Genomic DNA, 17282 nt, shown 5'->3' with positions numbered 1-17282 from the left:
AGTACATGCCAAAAAAATTAATGATAGTGGGATGCAAAGTGGACAAGGCCTTCTCTAGAGCACTTTAAAAAAAAACCACTTGATTTTCTTTTCTTACCATTTAATATATTCAATCATTTACATAATAAGTTTCAATATTTTTCACCCCTATTTCCCTCCATCATGTCTACCCCTTCTGTTGGCCCCATTCTTTTCAACAAGCACCCCACTTTTCATGTCTTCCTTTTGCGTTTGATCTACCATGCTGAGCCAGAGTGACTTGTCTGAGTGTAGATGAGGAGTTACTGGCTTAACTGCTGCTGGACCACTGAAGAGCAGAATCCCCGCCCCCACCTTCCTGCCTTTGATGACATGGCTCTGAAGTGGACTTTGTGGCTGATAATGCCACTTTGCAATGCTAAAGGTTGCTACATCTTTACCACAAATACCACAGCTGGCAGTTGTGTCCCAGGATCTGCCCCCCCCCCCCCCACCATGTCTATTCTCTCATTTCTAGAGTAATGATCCTAAAGACACTTTTATCACAGTCAGTAAAGCACTATTAATTTTCTGTGGCTGCTGAAACAAATTATCACAAATTACTGGCTTTAAACAGCAGAAGTTTCTTTTCTATTGTCCTAGAGGGCCTCCAGTCTGAACTCACTATAAACAGACCCAAATGGGGGTATCACCAGAACCACCCCAGAAATACCCAGGACCAATGAGTTGCATACTCTATCCAAATTCTGAGCCTATAAAACTCCAATTTCCCTTCCCTGTCTCCCCTCTTTTCTCTTTGTTTCCCTCTTCTTTCTTCTTTCTTCCTTTGTAACAGTATCTTGCTAAGCCTAAGGAGCCTAGACTGGTCTTGAACTTGCTACCTGGCCCAGGCTCCAGCTCAGGATTCTCATTCTTCATCCCAAGTGCTGGGGCCACAAACAAAAGCACACCTAGAAGCACACCAAAACTTCAAGGCAGTCTTCAAATTCTCTGAGACTAGTTCCTCCTTCCCATCATCCTCTCTGTCATGTGCAGGTCCAAGGTCCCTCTCAGAAAGACACATGTGAAGGCATTTATCAAGCACTTTGATAATCTAGGAGCTTTCTTCCCATTTCAAAATCCTTTAGTCAGTCACACTGGCAGACACATGGTTTCTACAAAAGGTGACATTGCAGGTCTCAGGTGTTTGCAACTGATCTCCTTAGGGGACTGGGGTTTTGTTTGTTTGTTTTGTTTTTGGTCTATTGATATTTCAGTCAATCCCTACAACACTGTAAAGTTTAGATTTGCCTGAAGTGGTGGCACAATCTTTAATCTTGGGAGGCAGAGTCTGGGGATAGTTGTGTATCTGAGTTTGAAGCCAGTGTGGTCTACTAAGAAAGTTCCAGGACAGCTGGCTACACAGAGAAACTCTGTCTTGGTGGGGGTGGAGATGAGGGTGGGGTGGGAATGGGGATTTCACATTGAAACATAACAATATGAACAGATGAGAATAGATTCTTAACTAGATTTTCTTTTGTAGAGACTTAATTTGCTTGCAGTCTTTTTCCATCAAGGGCAACATAACACACATCTTTGTAAAGCATAGCGTTAAGCAATTTGCTTCTGTAGGATCAATTCTAAAAGACGCTATTAGCTTTTAGAGTATGTGAAGTTAGAATTTTGATAGAATTGTCAGCTGCCTATCCTGATTTATGCTCTTTCTATCCAGAGTCTTCTTTTCCTACCAATAAAAATTGATCATCTGTTTCATAGCAACCAGCTTAGGAGATGAAGATAGTGATACTGTAAGTGGTTTAGCAGACACAAAGATGCAATAAGAAAACGTTGGTGTCTCAGTCTATCAGGCTATTGAAACAACGAACCTGGGAATTTCCCATCAAGCTGGTACTAGGAGAAGGAAAAGGGAACTTGTCTCCCAGAAAGAGACTTCACATAGCGTCACGTAGCCTTACAGGATGAGACTGAAGCCCAGATTTTTAGCATATAGGCGATTAGACTAAGCGACTCCCATGGACCTAGCAAAGGCTTATGTCATTACCCGCCACTACAGCTGCTGTGTGTACCAGGTATGGGCTGCATGTAAAAGGATTGCCGAGCACCCCAGCACAGTGTTCCCACACATTCCCGCTGGTCTTTCTTTCTCTCTTTCTGTCCTTCTCTGCATCCCTCTGCCCATCCCTCTCCTCTGCTCCCATGGCTCTGCTCTGTCTGTCTGTCTACATGTCCACTTGTCTTCCTGGACCTCTTCCCAAGTCTCACTCCTTTCCCTTCCCCCAATAAACTCTCTTTATAGCAGATCTGTTGCATGAAGGAATTACTCAGGGGCACACCTTGGCATGGGTCCACCAGGTACCCCCTGCCCACTATATTTCATAACACAGATAAGGATGAGCAATGCTGGGAGCAGCCACACCTTGATTGGGCTGCTTAGATGTGCCTGTCCTTCCTTGACCCTCCTTCAGACTGTGCCTCACTTTAGGACTTGGAGGGTTAGCTGGATCTTTGTCCCTCTTCTCTTGTGTGTCTAGTTATAAATGTGTTGCTTGCCTTGACTTAATTACTGCATGCAGCTTGCCCACTCCTTTCTTTTTTTTATCATTCTAAATTCTGGGCCAAAGTCCAGGAGGGGACCTGGCTGCAAAAGCTGACTCGGGGACCCTGAAGGCAGGGGACTCAAGGCCCAATTGCCAATGTTAACTTCCGTGCTTCACCCCTTGTGGTATGATTGATCAATGCAACAGCCCAAACTAATCCCTCTTCCTTTGTGTTCCCATCCTAAAAAAAAAAAAAAATGTTGTGCAACTTCCCTTCTGGGATGTAGTTCCAATCCCGAACTGGCTAACTCCCTACCCTCGAAGAATATAAAACTTTCATTTTTAAGCTTCTGTCTCTGAAGTTAGTTTTCTCAGTTTCCACCTCAACCAACAAAACTGGCTTTTACACTTCACCTGTGGCAGGTTTTATGTAAAATTGAATGAAATGTTAATTTTCAATTTACCTCCTAAAAAGGTTTGGGTCTGGTGATTTCAAATGCTTATTACGGAAACTTGGGCTAAGGAAAAAATAACCTGATTACAAAACTTAGGAGGAATAACCCAAAATAGCTAAGCATTTCTTGTTAAGGGCTCAAAATACCTGAACTGCCTTTGTTAGACCAACTTAAAGTGTAAAATTAAAAGATTAACTCAAGACTCACCTGTATGCGTCTGCCTTGGTTCATTTAAATTGTGCATGCAGTGAAGATACTGAGATGGGCTAACTTTTGCTTTGAAATAGTTAGTTACTAAGAAACATTACATGGTGTTGTGAGTAATGTAATTTAGGATCTAAATTTGTTCCTAATGTATCTCTTAGTCTCTCTGATGTAGGAATTAAAGAACAGGGCTCAGAAGAGATCTTAGGACCATTTAGTTTTATTTGGGGGGGGGGGGGTCAGGAAAGGCGTTGGTTTTCTTGGTGCCTTCAGGTCCAGCAACCCAAAGCTTCTGTTAAAGGAAATTGAGAAAAGGTCTTTGGTGGAGGACATAGTTTTATTCTAGTCCCAGCTTGGGAAAGTGGAGTAGGTATGCAGCCGCCATATTCAAGCTGGTAGGTGATATGGGGAGGGGGGCTGCTGGGGTGGGGGTGAGGATTCACTGCTAGAGGAGTACTTTGTTCTCCAGAGAAAATTCCTTAAAGGGTAGAGATTTGCTCTGACTCTCCTGGAAGCTCTTTTCGGTGGACCAAAGACCAGCTTCTCTATTAACATATTTAAAGAAGGATGCGGGCAAAAATTAGAGCACCAGATGAAGAAACTCTAGTTTGCAAGAGAATAAGCGTGAGAATAAGCGTTGAGTGAATGGGTGAGCCTGGTGTGGGTTTGTTTGCTTTGCAAATCAACCCTCAGCCAAGAGAGCTACTTGCTGTCTGAGACAGAGCTCCTTTAAAAACTTACACGTGTCCTTGGTCAATTTTAGTCTGTAATAAAACTACCATTGTCTAAGGTGTAACGTTAGAGGTAGAGTCTCCATTCATTGGACTAAACTACCATTGTCTAAGGTGTAACCTTAGAGGTAGAGTCTCCATTCATTGGACTATTAAAGCCCAATATACAACGTTACAGATCCTATGACATAACTGAGAAATTCACTGTCAAGTTGCCTTTGGAAGTTTCCTTTTCCTTTTCTGCCTTTAGGGATAAAAGACAAGGGCTCTTTTTCCATCTTCCTCTGAGCTTTCCTTCAGTCTCCCCATTTCGTTAAAATAGTCATACTTCCCTGGAGTATTGAAAAACTTGGCGTCACAATAACCTGTGCTTGGTGCTAAGTATTTTGTATAGCTAAAGCTGTGTCTTCTGTTAGAACACCAAGTTTGTTAGGGTGCTACATGTGCTATACTTACGCTCTTCCTAGAGAAGGAAAGGAGGGGGAGGAGGAGGCAGTAAAAGAGGTGGCAGTTGCAGAGGTGGGAAGCTGCTGCTGCAGCAGCAGCAGCAGCAGCAGCAGCAGCAGCAGCAGCAGCAGCAGCAGCAGCAGCAGCAGCAGCAGCAGCAGCAAAGCAATGGGTTATGATGTGACCACAGTAAAGGTGACCCTCCCCCTTGTTCAGATTTCTGGAAGCTACTTTTGGAAAAGAAAATATCAGAGAGACTCTGGCATTTTCTTTACAAGTTAATGAGAGGGAGAGGGAGAGGGAGAGGGAGAGAGAGAGAGAGAGAGAGAGAGAGAGAGAGAGAGAGAGAGAGAATTGTGTGAATAGCCTAGTTCAAATCTACGTTTTCTTATAGAGTTTCTGCACATGCTTTCTCCATGGTTCATACTATCTAGTTTTGATTGCTCTTCCCTAATTGTAGCTAATAGCCTAGTATTTTGACCTGTTAATTGATTTTTAGTTTGACTCTGCTTATGTGTCTTGAGTTTTCATTTCAATGTGTATATGATGTAGGAGACAATGGTGTAGCCAATTAAGCAGTTTTGTAAGTTTTCATTTTTCTAAACTGTAAACTCATCTAGTTACTGGTATTAAAGGGACAGCTTTTTTAACTTTTGTTGCATAACTCTTCATGTAAGGTGGTTTATGTCTGGTTCTGGTGTATTTTACTCTAAATCAGAACACGGAGGTGAACATAGTATTAGCACAAAGCCCTTTCATGAAGATGGAACCACAGGTGACATGCATGATGGGACACCTGAGACTCTGAAAAGAAGCCACTGGTGACCAGTTGGGCTTTCTCTGCTACAGGGCATCCAGCTGGGGGAAGAGGGCCTCGGGAGCTTCTCTAGTGAGCACTGAAGTCACCTGTGGACCTTTTAAAATGCAAGTCCCAGACTTTCACCACAGAAGGATGCTTGTCTTGTGTGTCTGGTTTGGAGGTTTAGGAATTGACATTTCATTTTGAGACATATGGTTTGAAAACGGAAGTTTAAAAAGTATTGTCCCATGATTCACATGGAATTGTCTTAGGAGAAACTGAGATGTAAGTTGTGACTTGAAAGCACAGAATATTAGAATGAGGAGTAGGAATTGGGGTGGGGAGGGCGGGAATGAAGAAAAGAAGGAATAGAGGTGAGAAGGGAGGGCAGAAATGAAAGGGGCTTTGTGACATAAACAGGACACTTGTGCTGGGAGCGACTGAAGACACCTCTGCCTGGCACCTGAACAAGGTCAGAGTGGAAGAGCAGAGAGACAGGCCAGGGCTAGTGGAGGCAGTTCAGGTACCAGTCCTCTCTACTCAGGCAGGGCTTGATACAGGTGTCCTTTGTACAGGCCACATATAGACTAGTGTATTACATAGTCTGCCCATTGGTTCCATTGGTTCAGGAAAAGCCCACTGTCTCTCTCAGTACAGCTACTTGAGGAGAAGAGGTAGAACCTTATTCTACATCTCAGTGGGTCCAAACTTTCACAGTTCCTCAAGTCTTTGTGTAGGGACAGCTTTATTGTTGTAGGAGAAACATGCATTCCATGTGGCTAAGTGCCCTGCCCCCTCACCCTTACAGCACACTTCTTCATCCAGAGTCTCGGGTTATCTACTGAAGAAGCTTTCTTCTTTTTCTTTATTCTCTCCCCCACTCCCCCCACAATTAAGAGTTTGGTCAAAGTAGATTGAAGGCCAGAAAACACTTGGCTGAAATTCCAGCCTGAGGAGTGGTGACTGGAAAGCGCTTATTTATGTATCCCTCGACTTGGAATAGTAAAACATTTAAAAAGGTATGGTGTTTAATCACGTCTGAGCCCGAGGAATGTAGAGGCCCTGTGAGGAATTCTGTTTCCAGAAGATAAAAATAAGAACCGGGTATCTTCCCCGGTTGAGCTTCTCAGGACTCCTGTCTCCTGTCTGTGTGCCACTTGGTCTTACAATTTGTATTCTGTGCTGGTGTGCTGCAGTTAATGTTCAAGTCTCCATGACTTCAAGCACCTTGAGTCCTCACCTCATTTCACCTAGTTCTCCCAGCATGCATCTGGTACAAAGAGAACAATGCATGTCACTCCTCAAAATGAATTACTCGGTCACATTTATACCTCAGCTCATTACTGCTTCTAAATAGTTTGGGTTTCCTTCACTCCACCCAGTCCTTGAGAAGTAAGCAGATTTTTTTTTTTTTGACTCTCATATTTAAAGGATAAAACCCACCAACAAAAGGTGCTGAAAGCGAGATGAACAAATTCTGTTGCCTGGAGACTGAGCTTATCATTTCAGTGACATTCTTAGTGTCTCCTTACACAGTGTCTGAGAATCTGAGATCTGAACCTGATCTCTTTAAATTGCAGGGCAATATATGGCAATTACATCATCTGCATTACTTTCAAACAGGGAACTGCTATTTTTAAGTAAAGACAATCCCTACCTTAAAAGATAACATTACTTACTATGCAAACTTTTGGAATCAAATTTCAAGACACTAAAGGTTAAGGTATCACATCGAACAGATTTGACTTCATACATGCAGGAATGTACAAGTCATTTTGAAAGGTTACATGCTAAGTGCCAGGCTTCTTGACTTGTTCTGGGCCTGAAACACAAAACCAGTGGGCCCCAAAATTTACACCATGGTCTCATATTTTCCTCTTAATACACTGATGTATCTAATTCTTTTTAGGTGAAAAGCTTCCCCCATAGGAAATAAAAGGAACAGGAATTTATTACTGTTTGTGCAGGGAATATGCTTCATGTGAATACAAATATGTTTAATTTTAGACTGGCCACAAACCTTATGAAGCCTCTACTGGCATCTTCAACCTTTTATTGCATATCAAGTTTAACCTTATTCTGGGTTCTGAAATCTCCAGCCAAACTTCCATTGTGGGGAAAAAAGAGACATGATATTGAGAAATCATAAGATAAGAATAATATCCAAAGCCAGAAATGATTCTTTTGCTACATCCAACATTTGCCAAAGCTTGATTAAAATATACTTTGGATTTTGGGTGTTGCATTATATGGAACACATGAAACACACACAAAAAAATTGATACTCGAGAAGATGAAACCTGTCAGATGGCATCAGGGATGCTTCTAAAAGATACATAAAGTTAATAATTTTGGCTACTTTAAATGTATGAGGAACTGAAGGGATTCAGAGATTTCTTTTTTGCATTCTAAAAACAGTGATTATTTCTGCTATCTCTATCTTCTGATCTGTGGTGGTCAGACATGATAGTCATTGTGCTTATGGTGAAAGTGGAAACATGGATAAGTCAAATGAACCTACATACATGATGAACAAGGGGGCAAGGTAAGACCAGACTCCAGGTCTTTCGATCTCCAGTCTGATGCAGTTTCTACTAAGACTACAAGGTGATTTGATGACCTGCACTTCTGAATGAACTATCTAAGGCCTTTTCTTATTCCCCCAATTACAGCTTTGCTTTTGTCAGGGCAGGAGCATGGCTTCTAGATGAAGTAATTTTCCACTATTTGAACTATGTGACATCATTTCTATTATGTATGTAATCTGCTGCTCAATTTCAATGATTCTCATGGTTTGAAAAGAGGAAAACTGTGTTCAGCATCACTTAATCTTTGATGTTAGAAGGCTGCCTAATCTAACTATAGATTTTCCATATCCAGGAATACAAAACAAAAAAAAAAAGAAAAAGAAAACTATCCCTTCTAGGCTGTTTGGACATTTTTTATTTCTGTAGCCAAATTGTAAGACCTAACTTCTTAAATGTTGGTTCCCCTGAGTTCAGGAGGCTACGCTGGCCCTTCTGGCTCACCTTTCATCTCTGTATACTTAAGTAAACCTCTTAGTCAAATTTCTTGGGTTCTGATGTGAACTAAATTGTGTGCCTACCAATTTCAAATGTTGACTCCCGAGTGTCCATTGTGTATTTGCCATGGTTTTGCAGAAGTGGAAGAAAGCTGAATGAGGTCATATAAGCTCCAGTACAATAAGACTGGTGTATATCTAAGAGTAGGAAGACACATGCCCTAGTCTTTTATTTATGGGATAAACACTAGGAACAGAAGTAATATGAGAAGGACAGAGTTTATTTCAGTCTTTAGCTTACACTCCTTCATGATGGGAAGTCAGGGAAAAATTTAAAGGAAGAACCTGGAGGCAAAACTGAATCAGAAGTTATGAAGGAATGCTGCCTACCATCTTATTTTTCATGGTTCTCTCAGCTTGTATTTTTATACAACCCAGGACTACCTAGCCAGGATTGGCACTACTCCCAGTAGGCTAGACCCTCTCACATCAATTGTTAATCAAGAAAATGGCTCAGGTTGTCAGAGTTGCCTACAGACTACCTTATATGGAGATATTTTTCTTAATTTAAATTTCCATTTCTCAGATGACTCTAGCTTGTGTCAAGAAAAAACTGAAAAAGGCAACACATGAAGGGAAAACATAATCATAAGAAGGACATTGGTAGAAATATGCACATCAATGGTCAGTGTGGATTCAGAGAGAAATTAAATTGGGTAGAGAACAAATTAGAAAACCAAGGCAATAAAATCCCTGCTCTAAATTGGCAAAGATCCTGGCTACATTGTGTATGAGGACAAGGCTGATGTTCCAGGACCAGGCTTCTCATCCTGCAGGGATTTGACTGCTACATAAACCTGAGAGCATAGTTCTGCCAGATAGTGCCATGGGGATGATGAAAGTCAGAGCATCTGGGTAGAAAAGATCATTCTTGAGAATTAAGAGTTAATGGAATTTACCTTCCTAGGTTTGGCTAGCTCACTGCCCAGTTTATCAGTTTTGTAATAAGAATGTTTATATTTTATTCTTGTTTTGTAAGTATCTAACAAAAGTCCAGTTTCATGGATGCACAGCTTTAAAGTCCAAAGGACCTGTATGGGTGGTCTACAAGGCTTGGAGGATCACAAATGTTAGCTCAGACTAATATATCTAGCAAAATGATCAATCAAAGAAAGAAAAAAATAATAAAAATAAATTTAAGCAACTTCTGTCCACCAATCCAGCTTTATAGAAGGTACTAGAAAGAAAACTTTAGTCTGAAGACCAAAGAGGACACAAGAAATAAGTAATTCCAGAACAGTTCACCAAAAGAAGAAACAAAACCACAACAATGAAATAATCAGAATTAGTAGACTCTGCTAAATAATAATCCAAAGTATAGATGGTCTTAATTCCCTAAGAAAAAGACAGACTGACAAATTAGAAAGTAGAACACATCTTTCTGCTGCATCCAAGAAGCACCATCAAACAAGCTCAGAAAACATCTTAGAGCAATGATTCTCAGCCTGTGGGTGTAGGCTTAGATTTTTTTTCAAAACCTACTTTATTTAGGGTTCTTTAACATTTCAACCTCTCTTCTAATCCACTGACCAGAGGTAAGGGAAAACAACTAATAGGAAAAGAGTGTTGTGCACCTGTTTATAAGCAGTTCCTTGGGTGATTCCATTTTTTGTTGTCATGATACCAACTGTATAGTTCAATAACAAACACCAAACATAAACCAGTAGCAGCAACATGATCCAGCAGAAAGAGCAGTGCTCTGCCAGATCTGCAAGAGTCAGTGAACGTGTCCAGAATCCTCTGGAATACCATGAGTTCTTTTGCATGTTTCTCTCTACAAAGGGAAGACCAATGCACTGTTTGTGGGGTTCCATTTATATTTTTTCTAAACATCACATGCCCTCTCAAGTGTCTGTTTTCAGCAAAATATCATATCCCCTCTCACAAAGACAGCTTCCAGAAAAAACATCACACGACACAACTGAGTTGTTAAGAAAACCGGAAATTTCTACTTCATGTGGATTTTGAACCCCACAGGGGTTGCATATCAGATATCCACATTACAATTCACATCAGTAGGTAAATTACAGTTATGAAGTAGCAGTGAAATAAATTTATGGCTGGGGATCAAAGTTTTTGACTGTGGAATGGCAACCCCATCCCTCCACTTGATGCCCCATCTTTCTACTGGAGGTGGACTCTTCAAGTTCCCTTTCCCTACTGTAGGGCATTTCATATAAGGTCCCTCCCTTTAACTCCTGAGAGTCCCTTACCTGCCAGGTCTCTAGTACATTCTAGAGGGTCCTCCTACCTCCTGAGGCTGTAGGGCAACCAACTTTATAAAAGAAACAACATATCATCCAAACCTTGTAATGACCTTGAAGAAGTGATAGTTGAGTTCATTAGTCAGGACTCCCTAAAGTAACAGAACTGATAGAATGTGTGTGTGTGTGTGTGTGTGTGTGTGTGTATGTGTGTGTATATGTGTATGTGCATGTGTGTATATGTACATACACACACAAACACATATATACACACATACATACTCATATACACACATACACATACATACATGCACATACATACATATGTACACACATATGTACATACATACACACATACATGCACACACATACATATATACACACATATGTACATACATACACACATACATGCACACATACATATATACACACACATATATACACACATATACACATACACACATACATGCATATACACATACATACATGCATATACATATACACACATACACACATACACATATACACACATATACATATGTACACATACACTCGTACACATATACATGCACACATACATACATACACACATGCACACATACACACATACACACACGTACACATATACATGCACACATACACACATGCACACATACACACATACACATATACACACATATACATGGAATTTATTAAAGTAACTTATAGGTTGTAGTCCAGTAGTATAGCAATGGCTGTCTCCTGACAGAAAGACCAAGAATCTGGTAGTTGTTCAGTCTATGAGACTGGATGTCTCAGTAGGCCCATATGAGTGTGGGAGTCCCAGGGAAGCCTTAGAGAACTGGCAGTTTACAGTCCACATTGGAATTCCCAAAGAAGTAGGTTCTCACACCAGCAAAGAAATGACTCAAGATAAATAAACTTCTTATTGAGTGTTAAGTCAAGCAGGCAAAAAGCAAAAATTTACTTCTCCCATATCCTTTTATGTAGCCTGCTACCAGAAGGTCTGGCCAGATTTAGGGTGAGTATTCTGGTCTCAAATGATCCAACCAAGAAAAAAAAAATCACTCATATATATGCCTAATTTCTGGAGTTTTGGTAATTCCAGGTGTAGTCAAATTGACAAACAAGATTAGCCAACACATTACATATTTTACCAGACAAGTACAAGTACCAGATCCAAATTGTATTATAAAACTATAATAACTGAAGCAGTATGATATTGGCCTAGAAACAGACACTCTGGTCAATGAAATGGAATTTAAGAGCTGGGTATAATTACACACACACACACACACACACACACACACACACACCAACTCCTGATTTTGAACAAAGTAAAAAACACACATAGGAGAAAAGTCAGACTCTTCAACAAATGGTGTTGGTCAAATTGGTTAGCTGCATGCAAAAGAGCAAAAATAGATCTATATCACCCTGTCCAAAACTCATCGCCAAATGGATCAAGAACTTCAACATAAGACCTGAATCTGATAGAAAAAAAGTGTAAAATCGACGGGACCCATTGTTTTAGTAATGGGCTTTCAACAGGATGCCAATAGCACAAGCATTGAGATCATTAATAAGTAAATGGAACCTTATAAAGCTTAGAGGCTTCTGGACAGCAAAAGAACCCCAAAGAGGCAAAGAGGTAACCTACAGAATGAGACAAATACTGTATCAACTACATATCTGAGAGAAGGTGTGTGTCTAGAATATATAGAGAACTAAAAAAGCTGAACACCAAGGAAACAACCCTGCTTTTGAAAAATGGGGCATAGAAGTAAACAGATTTATCAAAAGATACAACTCAGATGGCTGAGAAACACTTTTAAAAATGGTCAAGTTCCTTAGTCATCAGGGAAGTGAAAATTTAAACTACTTTGAGATTTCATGTTACACCTGGCAGAATGACCGAGTTCATTAATACAAATGGCTGCACATTCTGGTGAGGATGTGAGGAAAGGCTTGTCTATTCATTGCTGGTAGGACCGCAAACTTGTACAGTCATTATGAAAATAAGTATGCAGGTTCCTCAAAAATGATGAAAATATCTACCACATGATCCAGATATACCATTCTTGGGCATATTCCCAAAGGACTTTATATTCTACTACAGAGACACTTGCTTATCTATGTTCATTGCTGCTGTATTTATAATAAAAATTGTAATCAACCTAGTTATACACCAGCTGATGAATGGATAATGAAAATATAGTATATTTACACAATGTCATATTATTCAGTTGTTAAAAAATAAAATTATGAAATTTAAATATAAGCAAGTGGCATTAGAAACAGTCATCTTGATTGAGGTTACATAAATCAGAAATGCAAAGATTCCGTGCTTCATTTTATGTGTAGATGTTAGTTTTTAAGCTTCAGATATATTTTCTCATTTAGGATAGCCATAGAGGTCAGGCAGAAGAACCAGGCGTGGGGAGATCTTCCAAGGAAAGAGATCTAGAGTGCAGTGCTATAGAGAGATGAAGGGGAAACTGAAATAGGGGATGTAAAGTGGAAGATGGAATGTCTGGACAAAGAATATGATGTGGAAGACATAACCAATACTAAGGGCCCAGTGAAATGGCATGTGGAAATGAAATATTGTAGAAGTTTCTAAAATGTATAAAAAGAATTTAAATGGAATTACCATGTAATGGAGGAGACAATGCCCCAACTAGGTAGGCTTCATATACTCCCAAGTAAAGTCCCCAGTGCCAGGAATAGTTACATCTTGTTGAGTTGTAGGGGTGATATTTAAAAAAATGACACCTGGTCCGGCTTGTTTTCGGGCAGCTGCCATGTTCCTGCTGCTCCTTGGCTCTGACCAGGGCTCTTTCTAGCTAGATGCACAGGCTCTGGCACCCATGAGATGCCAACAAGGGGGATGACTCTGTCAATCCACCACGCTGCATCCACAAATCTCAGCTGAACCTCAGACAATATGTGGCATCCTCACAGTACCCAATAGAAATGAGACTCTTAAAGCTTAATGATTAAAGGATTTATATATTTAGAAATGTTCAATCAACAAGATGCCCACACAACTAGAGTTGTTACCCAATATCTAACCTTTTGATAGAAGTTGCTACCCAGGACAGCTTTTGACCCATCCGTGGTTCTGCATGGTTGATAGCCTCCTTCTTCTTCTCCCCTTTCTCTTTCTCCCCTCCCCTTCCTCTCTTTCTCTCCCAGCTCCACCTCCTCTTCTACTGCCTAATCACTGCAAATACAGTGTAGCAGAATAAGTATCCTGCTACATTGAGTCATTGGTCAAAGAGCTCCCATATTCCCCATGAATTGTATGGATAACCACCAATGTTATTGTTATCCTCCACAATATGGTGCTAAGACCCTATTGCCATAGATACCACAAATATATGTCAGTGAACATGGAGGTGGTACCCAACTAGAACCTTCCTCTCTAATGGCTAGTACTCCTAGTGCAGGAAGGTGCTATACAGGTTTCTAGAGGAGAAAAGACATCAGTCTCACCCAGCTATAAAACCTGCAACAGTGACCTACCTGCCAAATATATTATGGGCTAGTGACCCAAATGTTACGAGAATAGCCACCTACATTTTTATTGGATTTAAGACCCAGTTCATGGGATAGAACCCACACACGACACTATTAATAAGTCCAAAAATCTGAGACTAGATAGGTCATGATCCCTGAAAGAAAACCCACTGCTATTCTGTGAAATGAGCATAGCCACAAAATGGCTGTTAAGGACACATTGCTATAGCTCTGGAGCACCGTATTGTTTCATCCTCATCAGACAAGCTCCCTGTAGTCAATTGTAATTAACACAGAGACTCACAACTGGACAGTGTGCAGACAGTGAGAGACCTTTCTCAAATGGAAGGAATATCTATATCAAATCCCTCCCTTCAAGGCTAAGGAATCTATGAAGAAGATTTTAACAGCCAGAGGTGGTGAGTGACTCCAAGGAAACATTGTCTTTCAGAAACATCAGGGCTGATCTGCATATGAACTGTGACAGCATGCAGAAGACATGCACAAGCCAGGGAAACACTTCCACTTTGGGGAAGGAGAAGTGGGCACAAAGTCCTACTTTTGACTAAGAAGCTATTTGCATTTGGTACCTGCGGGGGTTGGGGGAGGGAAAATCAGGTTTCTCCAAATGTCTTGATACTAGGGGTATCAACCATAGTAATGGACAAACCATGACCTGCTCAGGAATACTTGACCAACACAAAACATATTCCGTGTTCCTTATGTGCCTTTTGTTATGGTTCGGTGTTTTTTGTCTTTTAGGTTTTTGTTTTGTTTTCTCTTTTTTTTTGTTTGTTTCTTTGGCTCTTTATTCACTTTAGAGAGAAAGAGAGAAAATACATGAAATTGGGTAAGGCAGTGGGGAGGCTCTGGGAGGACCTGTGGGATTGGAAGAATATGATTAAAACATTTATATGAAAAAATTTAAAAGATAATTTGAAAGTATTAAGATAAAATATAAATTACAAACAAGCCAAACACACACACACACACACACACACACACACACACACACACCCCTCACCCAAAGCATTCTCAATATTAGAAAGGTCACCGCTTCACAGTAACTACATGTAGCAACTGTATTAGCAGGGCTTCTTTCAGTACTCTAATCTTCAGGCAGCGGTCACTACAGATGTCAGGAGAAATTAAAGAGTGTTGAAGATGAAAACTGCCCACAGAATTTCTTTCTCCACTGTATGGTTGTTTACATAAGTGCTGGTTTGAACATTGACACTTTGCATTATTTTTGCAGATGTTGTCAATGAGAAAGCCAAGGGTGAAATAACTTTGATAAATATTTAGTACAAGCCCAGTGTAATACAACTTATAAAGAATGTAATGCAAAGTTGGTTTCTAAGCAAGAATTTGTATCATCATACCCATGACCAAGGTGACACAGCATGATGTGGCCAGCGACAACAGACTGTATCCTTTGGGTCACATTTCCTTCCTGTGATGTGTAAGAGTCCATAGATGACGCATATAATAACTAGTAAAGTTTGTTTAGATCATCTCTATTTATCCCTAAATTTTTCTTCACTTTCTTAGGGTTCATATATTTCCTACTGAAAACAGGTAGCAGGGGTATTTTATGCCATCTTGTTCCTGGGCATACTGAATGAGATCAGGCTTTGTTCTTTGATTCTTTTTCAGAAAATGAAGAATCTGCTTCAGCTCTGACTCAATTAACAGGATGTTTTTTTTTCTAAAGTAAACAGGCTCTAGTCTTTAGAATGTCCTAATTCACCTCAGCTCTGGCTATTGATCGGAGTGCATTACCAGAGTGTTAGCATTCATCCGTGTAACTGGATGAGAATACCTTCAGAGACGGTGGAGGTAAAAAGAACAATGCCCGCCTATGCTTCTTGTCCTGATGAGCTGACTTCCTTTCGTGCATCTCACTGCTTGCTCTCTTCTTCATTATCTGCTGTGAGGAGGATCAGCAAAGGCAGAGCTAGTGGACCCGGCTACCCAACTGCTTCTTTTAGCCGCCTGGAACTCACTGAAATACTTTAAAGTACAAATTAAGCAGAAGGCTGTTTTGAGACAAAGTGAGCAATGAATGGTTTTTCCTTTGGGGCTGACAATACTCAGGAGGTTGGTAGCACTAGGGCCGGACGTTTTCCTCTGGTGGAGAGAACACATTCCATTATTCAGAGAGAGGAAACCAGCCTCTCCCCCCCCCCCCCCCCCCCCGCACAGCAAAAGCAATGAGTTTAGTATCTTCAGACCAGTTATTAAGCTCCGCAGTATTCCCAAAGAGTACTCAATTTTCCTTGGCACAATTAAAAGCCAACTTCTGTAATTAACAGAATCTTAACTACTTGCTACCAGCAGCCAGCAGTGGCCTGTTAGACGGATGGTTCCAATTTCATAAATAACACCAGGAACTTTGTAGATGAGGTAGATGAGGTATAATAATGTTTCAGAATTTGCTTATGAATCTTGAGAACCTATTGAAATGTGGTTTCCGTCCACAAAAAAAGGTAACATGGTTCAATGTCAGGGGATCCCCAGAGTTTTAGCAACTGTTTTACTGGCCTATGAAGATAAATGTCAAATAGTCCCTAAGGTCAAATAGATCCTCGGTTCCTCCTCTCCATCTCTGTCAAAGCTGCCCGTGGCAATCTTCCTCACTTCTTGACATGACTCTAGCATAACTTCTGCACTGAGGAACTTCCCAGCCTCAGTGAGCCACGGTGAAGTGGCAATAGCACCAGCTAAGTGTGCCAGGCTTCAGCTTCCATGGCTGCCATGGCTCTGCTCAACTCATTTCTCTCTCTCTCTCTCTCTCTCTCTCTCTCTCTCTCTCTCTCTCTCTCTCTGTATGTACATGTCTCTGCCTGTCTGTCTCTCTTTCCTTTCTTTGTTCCTTCCTTCCTTTTTTTGAATCCATGTTTTTATTTTTAGCACACACTCAGCCTGGAAACTACACACCTTCTTTAAACCCATTCCCTCTTCCTGATTAATTCCCATTGTCATAAAGAATTCACTTAGTTGCCTCTTCCATCAGCAACCCATCCTGACATCTGTCCTCTTTCTGGCTCATTTAGGTATCCCTGATCTAGCTGTCTATTATCTCTCCTGAACACTCTTCTTTCTCACTAAATCCCACAACACACTGTGATACCTGTTTGGGATAAGCACCAGTATTCTTATGCAGTTTTAGGATTTAAGAGGAAGCAGCATGTACAGAAATCTCAACAAAATTAAATGAAGCATTGAAAAGAACCAAAGAGACTACATAACATATGATGATGTTCAATGTGTATCTTTTTTTGCCTATGTATTACAGTACATAATAATATGTATACTATTT

The 17282-nt window shown here is 40.6% G+C and overlaps 1 protein-coding gene and 1 long non-coding RNA gene across 24 annotated transcripts in view; one reads left to right on the top strand and one right to left on the bottom strand.

Annotated features, from left to right (window-relative positions):
* LOC143435100 (uncharacterized) overlaps positions 1-17282 on the top strand; it is a 143323-nt gene that overhangs the window by 70241 nt on the left and 55800 nt on the right. The gene's annotated exons all lie outside the window — the stretch shown is intronic.
* The window catches only part of LOC143435099 (uncharacterized), a 135596-nt gene that overhangs the window by 95198 nt on the left and 23116 nt on the right, over positions 1-17282 (bottom strand). For 3 of the 23 annotated variants that reach the window (XR_013105098.1, XM_076916262.1, XM_076916261.1), the window contains one exon: positions 15783-15973. The exons of the other annotated variants lie outside the window; for them this stretch is intronic. The gene's annotated coding sequence lies outside the window, so the exon portion shown is untranslated. The remainder of the gene's footprint in view (positions 1-15782; positions 15974-17282) is intronic. 23 annotated transcript variants of the gene reach the window in all.

The sequence above is a fragment of the Arvicanthis niloticus genome, chromosome 19 (genome assembly GCF_011762505.2).
Source record: "Arvicanthis niloticus isolate mArvNil1 chromosome 19, mArvNil1.pat.X, whole genome shotgun sequence".
Lineage (NCBI taxonomy): Eukaryota > Metazoa > Chordata > Mammalia > Rodentia > Muridae > Arvicanthis > Arvicanthis niloticus.
The sequence above is the reverse complement of the archived record's forward strand: the minus strand, read 5'-3'. Positions and strand labels throughout refer to the sequence as shown.